The sequence below is a fragment of the Marmota monax genome, unplaced genomic scaffold, assembly GCF_021218885.2.
Source record: "Marmota monax isolate L192 unplaced genomic scaffold, Marmota_monax_Labrador192_F-V1.1 WCK01_AAM20220418_F8-fsc00316, whole genome shotgun sequence".
NCBI lineage: Eukaryota > Metazoa > Chordata > Mammalia > Rodentia > Sciuridae > Marmota > Marmota monax.
In genome coordinates, this window is record NW_026693064.1 from 120993 (window position 1) to 135335 (window position 14343).

Consider the following 14343-nt stretch of genomic DNA (forward strand, 5'->3'; position numbering starts at 1 on the left):
CAGAAGAGGAAGGACCTGGGCACCGGCTCTCGGCTTTGGGAGAACAGGGACTGCACCAGTCTGTCTCCTTCCAGGTTCCGGAGCCCACAGGTAGGTAGCATCCCATGAATGAATGACAGGCTGAATGGATGAATGACAGAAGCACTCTTTGCTCCTGACAAGTGCTGAGAGCCATGCCTGGTGCTGCTGTTGTGACAAAACATCTTCACACTCTAGCTAGGGGCCAACAAACTTTCAGGAAAAGGGCAGGTGGTATATTTCCTGCTTGGTGGCCAGTAAGGCATCTGTCACAAGGATTCAACCATGCCACATTCAAGAGAGCATGGCTGTGCTCTGATAAAACCTCAAGGAGGATGCGGCCATGTGCGTTTCAAGTGTTGCAAAATCTTCTTTCGGCTGTTTCCGATGATTTAAAAATCTGGAACCTTCTTTCCCTCCCTCCTATAAAGATCACTTCAATCAAACAGCTGCACACACAATGCCTCTTGGTTAAATGAGAGTCCCTGGTCACCAGGGAATCTCCAAGACTCCTTCTGGTGGCCACATTCTGCTTCTAGCAGAACAAGCCCAGGCTGTGCTAGTTCCTGGGCTCCTCAGGCACATCCATGCTCCAGAGCAGCCAGCAGGGGATGTCCCCAGGTCGGACAGTGCCAGAATGGAGTGGCCGGCAGAAGCCCTGCCAGAAGCAAGCTAGTCTCCGGAAGGCAGGAGCTGGCCTCCCTCAGCCTCCCGTCTGGAGTGGCTTTGCATCCTGACACGAGAATCACCATTGAATGAGAAGGACTGAGAGGGGCAGGAATCACGTTCCTGATCACCTTCTGCTGCCCTCCTGGCCACCCGGCCCTGTGAGCTGGCCTCTGGGCACTAGTTTTAGAAGGTCTGTTCAGTACAAAAGTGGCCCAAATAGCAGGAGTCCCACTGCCACACTTAGTTAACTTTGGAGGGGGTAGCAATAGGATTTTTTTTTTTTTTAAGAATCCCTGTTTCTGATCAGATTTCTCTGAGTTTCATTAAAAGCTGAGTATAGATCGCCATTTTGGCATTGGGCTGGCATTTCAGTGTTCAGGGAAAGCGTCAGACCTGAGTGAACCAGCCTCTCGAAGGAATCAGAAATTCTCCCTGCCTCTCCTCTCCTGGCCCCTCCTGGCCTCTCCTGGAGTCTCCTGGCCTCTCCTCTCCTCTCCCTGCCTCTCCTCCTTCCTTTCCCCCTCCCCCCTTCTTTCTTCCTTTCCCTTCCTCCCTCTCTTCACTCCCTTGATACACTTCAACAGGTATTTCCTGGAGAATCTCACCACACCAGGTGCTGCTCTGGGTGCTGCTCCTGGTGCCAGGGGTACCAGGTGCTGGGGGGACCGGGTGCCATGGGGACCAGGTCCCATGGACAAGAGCTGTGCTTCTTTCCTTCATGGAGTTTCCAAGGAGTCGCTCCCAGCCATTGCTGTGTTAAGCCCAGTGCCCCAGCAGTCTGGGGAGACCTCCGGTGAAGGCAGGGGTCTTCAGGCAGGCCTCATTCCCCTTGCACCTTTGGGAGGATGACCAACTTAGAGGGTCACGTTGCCAACTTGCACATCAGCTTCCAATGGCTCCCTTTTGCCCACAAGAAAGAATCGTCATTGTCACCATCACAGCCTAAGTGAAAGGCACTCTCCCCAACGTTTTCTCAAACATCCAGTGTTCAGTGCAGTAAACCAAGCATCCTTGATACAGGCAGCAAAGACTGGCCCTTGGGCCTTGACACGCCCAGGCACTTACATTGCCAGGTGACGGGCGCTGGCCATCTGGTGTGAGGGGGCCCCTAGACTGTATCTGTGCCTCTGTTGTAAGCAAGCAGGGGTCCAAACACACCTGTGCATTACTCCGCAACTTCCTTTCCTTAGTTTCTTTTAAAATCGTCAGTGCATCATGGACGTCTCTCAGGTCACTAGATTCAGCCCACTCTTTCTGGAGCCAGTGTGTGGCAATGCAAGCCAACACAGGAGTCCCTGGGCAAGGACATCTGTGCTGGCAGGTTTGCAAGTGGCAAGAAATGGAAATACTGGGAGCATCAGTGCAGGGATAGTGCACAAGTACACATGCATATTAAACACGACTGACCTGCACAGCAGCCTCACAGGGGAGGGGGGGAGTCATCCACTCCACACAACATCCAAGAGAGCAAGGCTCACAGGGACCAGGTGACGTCACACTCCCAATTAGCAGCACAGCTTGGGTTTAATCTCAGGGCTAAGGTTTGGACAAGTGTCCCCCAAAGGCCTTGTTATGGAAGGCGGGGTCTCCAGTGTGGTCCTATTAGGAAGTACTGGATCCTTCGAGGTGGGTCTCAGTGGGAGAAACTGGGTCTTGGGGGTGTGCCCTTGAAAGGGATATTGGGACGCCACAACAGGGCCAAGGGACCCTGGAACAAAACCTCCGAAACTGTGAGCCAACATAAACCCTTTTCCCCTTGAAGTTGATTATCTCAGGTACTTTGTCATTGCAATGGAAACCTGCTCAGCACACTCAGTTCAGTTCCTTTGACCTGTTTTTAATGCCAGTTCTTGGATCAGAGCAGACGTCCAGCTCTTTCCAATTGCCTCTCACCAAACACTCCTGCACTGTCCCAGCTTCACCATTAAGGCAACTGAGCACCCCCGGGCACAGCAGCCTCTCTCTCCTGCCTCTGCCTTGGCCGTCCCCACACCTGGGGTCCCTTTTCCTACACTCAGTTCAGCTCCTGGCCTTCTATGGTTCAGCACAGGTGACTGTCTCCTAGATGCTGGAGGAAGAAGCAATGTCCCCTGCACTTAGATTCTGAGCACCTGCCACTCTGTACTGTTACCATGGCTTTGTCTTGTCCCCACACTGAAGAGGGAACCATCTAGGGCAGGGGCTGGATCCTTTCCACATTATACCCCCATCCCTGTGTCTTCCTTGTCACCCATTCCTCAGTCCTTCCTTCCTGCACCCGTCCTCCCCTCCCTCCCTCCCTCTGTCCCATCTCCCCTCCCTCCCTCCATCCCTCCCCCATTCCCTCTGGTCTCTGTCACAGGAGGAGTATAGGGACAGGTAGTGTGTATACATATGCATGCTGTTTCCCTACGCTGGGATCCTCTAAGTGGAGCTCATCCTGGGATCTTGGGCACTGGAGGTCCGTCTGAGTGGTAGGTGAGAGGTGTCTCTAATGTCCCCAGTGTTTTACATCAGACATTTCCAAGCATTCTGGAGAGCTGACAGAAATAACCCAGCGTGCATGGCATCTCGTCCTCCTGTCACACAGATTTGGCAATGGCCTTCTCCACTCTTTTGGGTGTGTGTGTGTGTGTGTGTGTGTGTGTGTATGAGAAAAGACACTCACTCGCCCAGCCCCTTCCTGTTGGCGCAGCCCGCAGCTGTGTGGGTGTGCGATTCACTACTTCCTCTTGCGTCTTCCTATCTTGCCTTAGCGCCCTCAGAAAGGCACTTTCTGGAGAATTTCTCAAGAGCAGGTCCTCCTCTCCATTACCCGCGAGGGAGATTTCCTATCTCCATTGAAAGGCGTCATCAGCCACTGCAGCCTCAGTAGTGACGAGGCGGCTCGCTCTGCATCTCACCTGGGGTGGCCTCCATGAGCTACACTTAGGGGCAGTCACAGCAGGGCCTCCGTGCATCTTGCAGACATGAGCTGATCCCTTCTGGCCACGCCAGCTCTGTGTGCCGAAGTCTGCTGGACTCTTCCCATCCTAGCTGGCTTGTCCTTGGCCTGGTATGTGGTGACCTGGTCTTGCTGCTTTGGCCTCGCTTCTGCCTGTGGGCCTGGGGTACTTTCTGTGCCCTGAAACAACGCTTCCAGAAATAGCTAAATGACCCAGTGAGAGGGTCCTGGTCCTGAGAATGGCAGGCCCATCCTGCTCTACCTTGGCGTCCCGTGCCCATCATCAGAAACACCCTCCTCCCTCCTGCTTCTCTGGCAAGCCTGGCCTCTGGTGGCCTCGGGTGGTCTCCTCTAGTCTTCCAGAGGTGGCTTCTCCATACTTCTCCTTCCAGCTCTCACCTGCCCCACCGCCAGCAGGGGCTAGGAAGGGGGTTCCTCGACTGCACTGGCACAGTGCTGAGTTTTCAGGGCCTCAGGGGACCCTCCTCCTGGTGGGTCCTTGTGATTCGCCATCAGAACCTGTGCTGCCTGGAGCTGAGCCAGGGTGAGCCAGGAAGGCCTCTGTCCTATCCTGCCTCCAGTGACAGTATGGGGACTGGAGGGCGGGGGGCCACCCAGGCCTGCCCGATGGCCCGCTGCCCCCACTGCTCCTCCAGGACACCCCAGGAGAGGGCTGCTGGAGGGCTGCTCTCTGCACCCAGACAGCACGAACACAGAAACAGCAACCACCAGGGGCTGGTGTCTCCCCATTTGGTCAGACTGTGTCGAGGGCTCCTTTTTTCAAGGGGAAGTGAAATGGAGTTTCTCTTCTGTGGATGACACTTCACTTCCAGGCACAGCCCACATGGGGAAGCGGCACCATACATGAGCCACCGCCGGGCAGGCTGGTGAAGGCTGAGCTGATGGGGTTTCTCCCTCAGCCTCCAAGACACGCAGCTGCTCCAGGGGGTCACGTGCAGCAGGAATGCAGGCTGGCCTTCCCTGAGTGCACCTTTAGCCGGGCCACCTGGCCAACCTGTGAAGCAGGTGGTCTGTTCCTAACCCTCCAATAACAGACACTGAGCCACAAAGGGGAGCCCGGGGCTGAGGACAAAGGCTGTGACAGTGGACAGTCTCTGTGCTTTGTGACCTTGGCTGACAGGTGTCAGGGTGACAAGTCCTCCTTTACTTTCTATTTATGAACATGAAGACAGTAGAGGAAGAGAAACCCCAGGACCAGGCCCGTGGTTCACTCTCTCCAAATGTGACTTTTTTAGTGTCCAAATCCTTGAACTCAGAACAGCACCTGTGTGTGCTGCAGGCATGTGCGGCGCTGTGCTGGGGCTGGGGGAGGCAGCAGTGGGCTTGGCAGACACACTGTGCAGCGCCTCCTGCAGGGGTAGGGACAGACGCAGAAGGCCACCTGAAAAGTGCTTCTTTACTGCAGCTGAGTTCTGCGCAGGGGCAGTAGATGTATGTGACGGCGTGGAGGCGGTTTGAGTGGAGGTCCAGCACGCGTTCACCCCCACTGACTGTCAGGCTTGCACACCATAGCCCACACATCCCAGGCAGCCACACACGTCCACCTGAGGGCTGGGGAGGAAAGGACGTGTACGATGGCTGTCTCCATGGGTGGGTGGCGGGACAGGGGCTGGGGGACCACATTCCCCTTGGGAAATTTCCCATCTTTTAATCCTGTGGAAGTGGCTTTCACTCGAACCCTAAGAGCCGCACAGCTGGCCAGGAGAAGGGAAGGGGCAGTGTGCAGGGCAGGGGACGGAAGGTGGGTCCCCGGGCTGCCCTAGGATGCGGTTGGAAGGGGCTCCAGCTGGGGCTGGCCCCTGGTCCTCACATGCAAGAGCCCTTTACTGGACATCTTCTGCCCCAAGCTCACAGTCCTCCAGGGCCACGCCTCTCCCCCGTCCCTGCAGAGGTTTGCCGTCAGACTGTCCTGGTCTCCGACCATGCCATGCCCCTCCAGAGCCTCCTCTGTTGTTAGGTACAGAGGGCAATGCCTGCCATTCCCCGGTGACCTGGCTTCTGCTGAGCTCTCAGCTGGTTCTCAGGAGGAACATGGATCTGGGGATGGATCTGGAAACTCTGAACTTGGCTCCAAGGCAGCAGGGACTCAATCAGCTGACCCTGGTCACCCAGGGAACTGGCAACAGAAAGGGAAGCCCGCCTTTTGATTCCTGCCAGCCAGCTCTCAGCAAGGACAAGCTGTTAGGAACTGGCACAGACGGGAACGCTGACTTCGAGTCAGGCAGGCCTGGGTGCTAAGCGTCCCGCCTCATTTAACCTCTGCCACCGCACTGGCAGGCAAGGGACTTTCACCTCCCCCATTTGAAAAACACAGAACCCCAAGACTCAAGAGCAGGAGGAGGAAAACTCAGGACCTAGGCCTGCCTGCCTCAGCCTTGTGTAGTTAGCAACTCCTGTGAACGGACACAGGCTGCCTTTGCATCCACAGCACAGGATACTTCCTCCTTCACCACCACACTCCAGGGCGTCTTTAATCTTTGTGGCTGCAGATTTCTAACCTCTTCCTCATACACAGTGGGCTGAACACTTGGTCAAAGTCCTGGAGGCAGGAACAGCCTCTGGTGAAGGCTACTCTATACAAGAAAGGGCCAGCCTCCCAGCAGGGTGGTCCCACTCTTCCTTCCCCGACCCTCCGCGCAGGCCCAAAGCCAGGCCTGGGTATTACTTCTGTCCTCAAGCGCGTCTTGTGCCCACACTGCAGCCCCCTTGGTGGGACCCCTCTGCCCAGCAAGGTCCGGGCGCTTGCTGCCCCACAGGTATGGACTCTCCAGCCCAGAGTTAGGTGGTGAGATCTTTTACAGTACAAGTACCAGTGAGAGAGAAGGGCCTTGCACCAGAAGTCCTCTGGGGAGAAGTCAGTCACATGGTCCCTCGTATTCAAGAGTCTCTTCTGCAGTGTCCCAGAGAGACAGGCATCTGGCTGTCCTTGCACAACGCCATGGACAGGGAGCTGACTTTCTTACAAAGTCTTTGCCCAGCACCACATCATTTAAAGACACGTACAGCACCCCACCCCATGCTCTTTCTCTTGGAAGCCATACCCCTCTGCAAGGTGAATACATCGCAACTCACGCCCAGTCCACACAAAGCACGACTGGCACAGGACAGGCTGCCATGGATGAGCTGGTCCAGGGCTGCCTTTGTGGATGTGCAGCTGGATGCTCACTGCTTGCTGCAATTTTGTGGTTTTCTTTTTATATTTAAGGTCTGGTTGTAAACACTCGCGCAGGTCTAAGAACAAGCCTGGAGGCCTGGAGAACAGGCCCTAATCCCTCGCCAGCGCTGCAGAGCTCAGCACACACCTTTCTGCAATCCAGTCCCCTCAGCCATGCTGCCATCCTGTCCCTAGGTCACCTCCACCACTGTGATCTTCACAGGCCTGGGCCCCGGAGCTGTCCCACAGCATGGTTCCTTTCTCCTGTCTGTTCTCTCTTTCTCTCTCAGCCTCATTCCTTAAGGGTCCCCCTTGCAGTTAGGCACGGCTTGCTCCACGGGCCAAAGTCCTGCTACCCTGGCCAGCTGGGACACCTTGAAGGTTATCAGCAGCAAACAGCCACCTCTTGCCAGGGCATTTGCACCTAGGTTATCTTAGCCATCGCTCCCCCCCCCACCACCTTCCCAGCCCCTTCTTGTCACGGCGGCACCTGGAGACCTGGACAATCTATAGCAGGCAGCATGAATGTACTGCCCACTTTGCAAGCGTGGCCCACAGAGGCCAAGTGCCTCCGCAGAGCCCACACAGCGATGGAGTTGAGGAGAACCCAGTGCCCACAGCTTCTGATTCCTGACATCTCACCTTGTCCCACTCCTCATGCTCCCCAAACCCTAAAATCTCCCAGTTCTTCAAATTCACCTAACACCAGTCCTGTTTTGTTTTTAACTTAGTGATTTTTTTCTTCTAGTGGTTGCAGTTGTGGTAAAAGGACTTTGATCATTACAATGAACACCAGGATCACTTTCCCTTAAGTAGGTCACCCTAAAAATAAATACAGTTGAAGCACAACCAATGTAGTCACAGTCTCCCTAGGGACTGCTGCCTGCAGGGCCCAGCCCCACCCTCTCCTCATTAGAATGGGAGACTGGCCTGCCCTCCAGGGCTGGAGGACCCATGATCATTCGCTTACACTTTCTTGGTGCCACACTGGGTAGCTTAAGTGGAGAAGGAAACGGGGGCTTCTGTGTGATTGGACCCTTACTGACGTCTGTGTCACTGACCCCCAGATCCATCCAGGGACCCCCAGGGCTGCTCACACTGGAGGAAGCACTTGGGAACCCCAGCACTGCAGTGGGAGAGGAGCCAGCCCGGCCAGGCCCAGATGCCCGCTTAGCAGCCTCTTGCTGTGCTGCTGGGCAACCTCTGCACCTCTCTGAGGCTGTTCTGCCAGATGTCCACAGGCGCCACCTGCAGCCTGCCATGCTGCAGATGAAATGTGGGGGGAATGGGCAGGGCGGGCAGCGTGGCGGCTCCTTAATAGATGGCCCCCTTCTCCCAGACCATGCTCTGGTCTCCTCTGGGAAATGCAGGTGTAGGTCCCACCTTTCCTGTTGGGGAGAGGCAAGGAACAGGCCAAGGAAACACAGGTCCCCGTCTGACACAGTCTGAGCTCCAGGTGCTGTGGCAGGGTGAGCCTGGCCAGCAATGCTGGATGGACGGTCCCGTGACAAGGTGAGAAGGGGAGGAATGGTGGCTCCTTGCGGAAGGGCAAGACCGTTAAGGAATGTAGCTGGGGAGAGAATGGGAGGAAGGAATGGTGTAGGGGCTCTCTGCTGGAGGAGGAGTAGGTGAGGAAGCAGGGTAACGGAGGTGGCAGGTGGTCACAGAGCTGGGCCTGAGAGGGGAACAGAGAGAGGACTGTGAAGGCCAGGAGGGCCTGAGGTCGCAGGCAGGAAGAGCCTTTGCAAACTCCCTCGAGTAAGCCCTTCCTCAGCTCTGCTGAGAAAGCCGCACAGCGGCCCCCAAAGCCTCAGGGGATCAGTTCCCAAACTTCTCTTCCCCTGCTCAGGGGTCTCTGCCACACCAGCCCCTCAGTTGCCCAGGCATCGCCTCATGCCCACCAGCCCTCTCAACAGAGGCCACAGCCCACGGATAACTCCCGTCCTCCCCGTGCTTCCTGCGTGACACTTGGGTGTCCGTCACCAGCACCACAGATGCGGTTCTTCACTTCTCTGTCGGCCACTGCCAGGCAAGTGTGAGTTTACAGGCAGAGGGTCCAAGTCGGCTTGCCTACCGCCTCACAGAGGGGGCTCCAAAGCACTGCGTCCCCCCCGAGTCCAGGCAGGGTTTAGCAGAGTGAGTTGCAGGCCAGGCCAGGCAGCTGTCCACCTGGAAGTGGATTTTGCCTTCCTGATGTGGCAGGTCTGGGGCTACTGATGGGGTGGGGTGAAGCTGTCACCTGAAAGATGCAGAATCTCCATGGGTTCCAGGCACTGGGGGCTCTGCTGCAGGTAGGTGGTTATATCTGCAGCCTGGCTGTTACAGTATTGCAGGCACCTGCTGGTCCCAGAGGAGTGTGGGGGGGAGAAAGTGTGTGTGTATGTGTGTGTGTGGGTGTGAGTGTAAGAGGCAGGGGGTGGGGTTGTGGGACCTCTGGATCACCTACTAGTGTGACTGAGGACAGGAAGGAACACAGTGATTGTTCATGTACAGAATTCCCTTCCAGCATTCCAGATGGATGGCCCACGGCCTCCCGGGTCACCTGCAAGGACATTTCCCTTAGTTGTTAAGTATCTGGATGCAACAATGAAGTCACAGGCGGAGCTCAACCTGCTGAAGAGCCTTGCTGGGTCCCACCCTGCTCAGGACCTCTGAAGATAGCAACAGAATTTAGTCATCAGGAGATTTCATGGAAACATCTAGGTTTCCAGTTATAGATGGCCCCAATTTATGATGGTCCATTAGGATCTTCAGCTGGACAGTGGTGCGAAGGCTGGACCCTTACAAGCATTCTGTCTTCATGTTCAGATGATATTCAGCACGTTATTATGAGACAGGCTTTGAGTTAGATATTTTTTGCCCAACTACAGGCTAACGTAAGTGTTCTGGGTATGTTTACTCAGGCTGGCAAGGTCCAGCTGAGTCCCTGGACAGGCTTTGGTGGCATTGGTACCACTGTGTGAAAGGATGGAAAGGATCCTTTCAGAGTCCCAGCACCCAAATAGGACACCTGAACCTGTGTGGCTCCTGATTTGAACCCAGCCACCAGGCCATCTTGAGACAATCGCGAAACCTTGAGCCTAGACTGGACTTTCAATTACACTGAGGAGTGAGTGGTCCCCCTGTAATTCTGCTAGCCACCAAGTAGAAAGGGAGTCATGAAACGAACCCTGAGATGATTCAATGCCACAGATTCCGCTGAGCTTCTGCTGTGCTGGGAATGGAACCCAGCACTTGGCGCAGGCTAGGTGGGTGCCCTGAGCTACAACCCCTGATGTCACAGATCAACTCTAGACGCTCAAAGAGAACGAACACACACCCAGATGACGTGGAGGTGGGAATGGGTGAAAGCGAATTGGCCAAGCTGTTGAGCCTGAGAAGGGGACGGGAGGGCTCCTCTCTATCTGTGCCCAGCGCCATGTACCCAGGGAACGTCCATAATGAACAGATTTTGCAGAGCGGTTCTCCCCCAGAAGCACCTGCACAAGCTGTTCTGCCCCTATATGCTGCCCTGGGGTGAGCCCTGCCCTCGCTGTCCCTCCTGCTCTGGGGACATCTGGACTTCCTGCTTCTCCTACCCCACTCTCTACGTGGGGACAACTCTGCCCCAGGCCTGGCTGTTTCCCCCCACGGCGCCTTTCACCTTCACGCTCGGCCAGCACAGGACTCCGACCTTGGAGTGGCAGAGTCTTAGCTCTTCCCCTGCCTTGGCCCCACCCTCAGCTCAGCCTCCAGGCCGCGTGGAAGAAGCACCTTTTCCAGCAGCTGCTGTGGGTCCAACCCATGTCCTGCTACTTACAATTGGGCAATTTGGGTCAGTGGCTTTGCCTCCAGTCTCACTCCTCCTCCTGCAAATGGGGATGACAGTCCCAGCCTCCCAGGGAGGTGAGAGGCCCAGAGGGGTAAGAGCAAGGCTCTCCTGGAACCAACCTCCAGGTTATGTTGCGCCCCCCTCCCACCCTGCTTTCCATGATGAGCAATGGCTTGGGGTCTCTGTGCCTCAGACCTGTCCCCTGGATGAATGAAAGTCAGGGTCGTCCCCAGGTTATGTCGCCTGACTGATGGGAGGAGTCACCAGGAACACCTGTCAGGCACTCAGTGATTGCTGGGGTGGCACAAGCACTCACGGGCGCCTGCTCTCCTCCAGCTGCCCGCTGGGCGTCCTGGCCTGTTGCTTGTCCTTCCAGGACCTCATGCACACCCTCTGCCTCAGCTGTGCCCCCAGCAGCCACCTATCCCTGTGCACACCCAGGCTACCCAGTCCCTGCCCCAGAGTGGCTTCTCTGCTGCTGGCCCAGACGTCTGGCTTCCTGGACCCGCTCACTCAGCCCAGCTCTAGTTAGCCATGTGAGAAAGGCAAGCTCCTCTGTGCTCCGGACAAGAGCTGCGGGCTGCTAAGGCCCCCATGTTCCAAACCAGGAGGATGGCGGAGTGAGTTATGTCTTAGTGGAAACAGTAGACAGCTGGCACCACCAATCTTGGAAACTATGATATAATAAATGGAAATGCTTACATTCAGGTTAAAAAAAATAGCAGGACTCAAATTGTACATAGAAAATGACTGTAACTATGAACTTCTAGCTTGGAAACCTTCAGCAGGGAGAAAAACAGCCACTAAAATTTATGCCTAGAAAGACTGGATGGCAATAATAATTTTCTTTGGATACTGATACCGGTTGTTATTATCGTCTTTGCACATTTCCTTATTTGAAATTTTGTACATTGACAGTTAATTCTACTGTGACTAAAAATCAACACATAAGAATTGAACAGTGTGCAGAATATTCTTTTCTTTGGGGCAAAAATAATACACAGACATACACATATAATACGAATCAAGTAACATAAATAAAATACAGTAGTCCCCCTTACCCACAGTGTTGTGTCCCCGGTTGCCAACCACAGCCTGTAAATATTAAATGGAAATTTTGAGAACTAAACAATTCTTAATTTTTAAATTGCATGCCATGGCAGGATGAAATCTCATCTATCCTATACTGAAAATGAATAATCCCTTTATCCAGTGTGTCCTCTACATACCTGTTAATAGATGTCCTTGACTATCAGAACCACCATCTGGGTACCACCGTGGTTGTGCTTATTTAATAATGGTTCCAAAGCACGAGAGCAGTGATGATGGCCATCTGATTAAATCTGTATTGTTGTAGTCAGGTGCGGTGGCACATGCCTGTAATCCCAGAAGCTTGGGCGGCTGAGGCAGGAGGATCACAAGTTCAAAGCCAACCTCAGCAAAAGTGAAATGCTCAGCAACTCATGAGACCCTGTCTCTAAATAAAATAGGGCTGGGGATGTGGCTCAAGGGTCGAGTGCCCCTGGGTTCAACCCCCAGTACCAAAAGAAAAAACTGTATAAAAAAATGTAATTGCTGTTTCTTGTTATTAATAATCTCTTACTGTGCCTACTTTATAAATTAAACTTCATCATAGGTATGTAGCTTAGCATACATGGGGCTCGGTGCTATTGCCAGTTTCAGGCCCTGGCTGGGGTCTGGGGTGTACCCCTGTGGATGGGGAGAACTACCATACATTTTCTGCTTGTATTTTCATAAAGAAAATCCGGGAGGATTCTCCCCAATGAGATAACAAAAGCTATTTCCTTCTGGGGAGAGGTGGGGACCTGGGCAGGTGGGGGCCTAGGTAAGTGAGCCCTTTCTGGGTGGCCTCTGCATATTGCACTTCTGAACCACACAAAGGTCTGACCCACTTGAAACCTGGGAAGACACAACTGACCATCTCATGAAGATTCAGGAGCAGGCAGCATTTTTCTGAAAGGGCTCCTTTTGTTAAAGGTGCTACCTCAAAACAAGGGGCCCTGTACTGGAGCTCTGGGCTGAATCACGACAACTGGGGTCTCTACTGTGGACCTGACCGACCCTGTTGGTGTGCGCTGTGACCAAGGGGGCTATGGATGGAAGGACTTCCAAAGAGCCACACAAGGCTCTAGAACCCGACCCTCTGCACAGAGCCTCTGTGACTGACACTCTCTGGAGTAGTTTGAGGACAACAGGGTAAGGGGTCCCTCTGGCCCAGGTCTGGGTACCAGGGTGGTAGAAAGGAGGAGGATGGTGCTAGGGTCCTGGGTCCCAGGGTCCCAAGGTCAGAGGTCTGGCAGGCAGAAAAAATGAAGCAGGCTGTGCAGAGACTGTGTCATCTGCACTATGGCGTGGGTGCAGGGCGCATCCGGAGGGGTGGCCACTACACAGCTGTGCTCACTGTGGGCCCAGAGCCCTTAGTGGCCACGTTTTCCAAGAGAAGCTGGAAATCTGCATATGAAATGATATCTTTTGGCTTTAAAATATAATGTCCCAACTTTTCAACGAAATCTCATTTAAAATGTTGGCTTTTTTTTTTTTTTAAATATCTTAGAGGCTTTGTAAAATTCTCTGCTAGCTGCTTGTCTGATCTTTGCCCGTTTCTGCAGAGCCAGATCAGCTCCCAGGATTCAGTCTTCCTTTTCTAACCCCTCTCTGCAGTTTCATTATTGCTTTGAGAATTTTGCATCTGATTGGTATTAAACGCACTGGCCCATTGCCTGGGGGAGACTGACTTCCCTCTGCTTGAACCCAGGCTAGATGTGATTATCTGTGACCTGGGGGCGTGGTAAGGGCACAGCTGCCAGATTCTAGCTATGGGTTCTTATGGGCTCTTGAATGTTCTGCATCTAAAAGCGAGAGGTAGTGGCCTTGCAGTTGCTCTGGGCTCTAACAGCCAAACTCCACTGGGTGTCCACCCTCTTTCCACTCTCCTGCCTCAGTTTCCCCTCCCCTCTTCACTCATGCTCTGTCCCCTAGGTATCCAGAAGTCTCCCTCTTCCTTTAACTGCAGATTCTTGCCCATTTTCTTGCACGGCTAGATCCCAGCATCTGGACCACCCTCCCCTGCTGCCTCTGTCTCATCTCCAGCCACTTGGAAAATGCCGAGCTCAAATGCCAGCTCCCACGGCTCGGCTCCGAGGAAGCCTCTGCAGTAGTGGAGCCCGACGGCAGCTGTGCCTCTCCTTTACTACTTACACGCCTTCCCTGCATGCAACCCACACCGCTGGAGATAGTCGGGCCTCTCCAAGCAGCTCTTGACTTTGTCCCTCTCTCCAGCTGCAATATTCTGGTCTTGAACCCTGCTCCAAGTGAAGGGCAAGAGCCAGGGCTCTGCCCTCTCCTCCCCTGTCATGTGTGGAGAAAGGGCATTTTAAAACCTGCAAACCTGATGATCTCTATGTGGGGCTAGAATCCTTCTGTGGCTCCCACAGCCTCCCGGACAACATCCAAACTTCAACTTGGCAGTGAGGGCTCTTGGAGATCTCTGCCCGGTGGACTTCTCTATTACCCCTCCCACTGCCCGGGGTCTCAGATAAAACCTACTTGTTCCGAATGCCCCAAGCACACCTGGAGGTTTTCAGCTCTGTGTCTCTGCACAGGCTCCTTCACCTGGGTCACCCAGCCACTCTGCCCACCAGTGGAACTCCCAAACCCAGCTCGGTAGAGCTCTGGATGGTGACTCCCCCAGGACAGTGGGCACTCGGGTCTCCAAGGACAGAAGGG

General features: G+C 54.4%; 1 protein-coding gene across 3 annotated transcripts in view; it reads right to left on the minus strand.

The window, feature by feature from the left end:
- The window catches only part of Hrh2 (histamine receptor H2), a 41513-nt gene that overhangs the window by 21695 nt on the left and 5475 nt on the right, over positions 1-14343 (minus strand). The gene's annotated exons all lie outside the window — the stretch shown is intronic.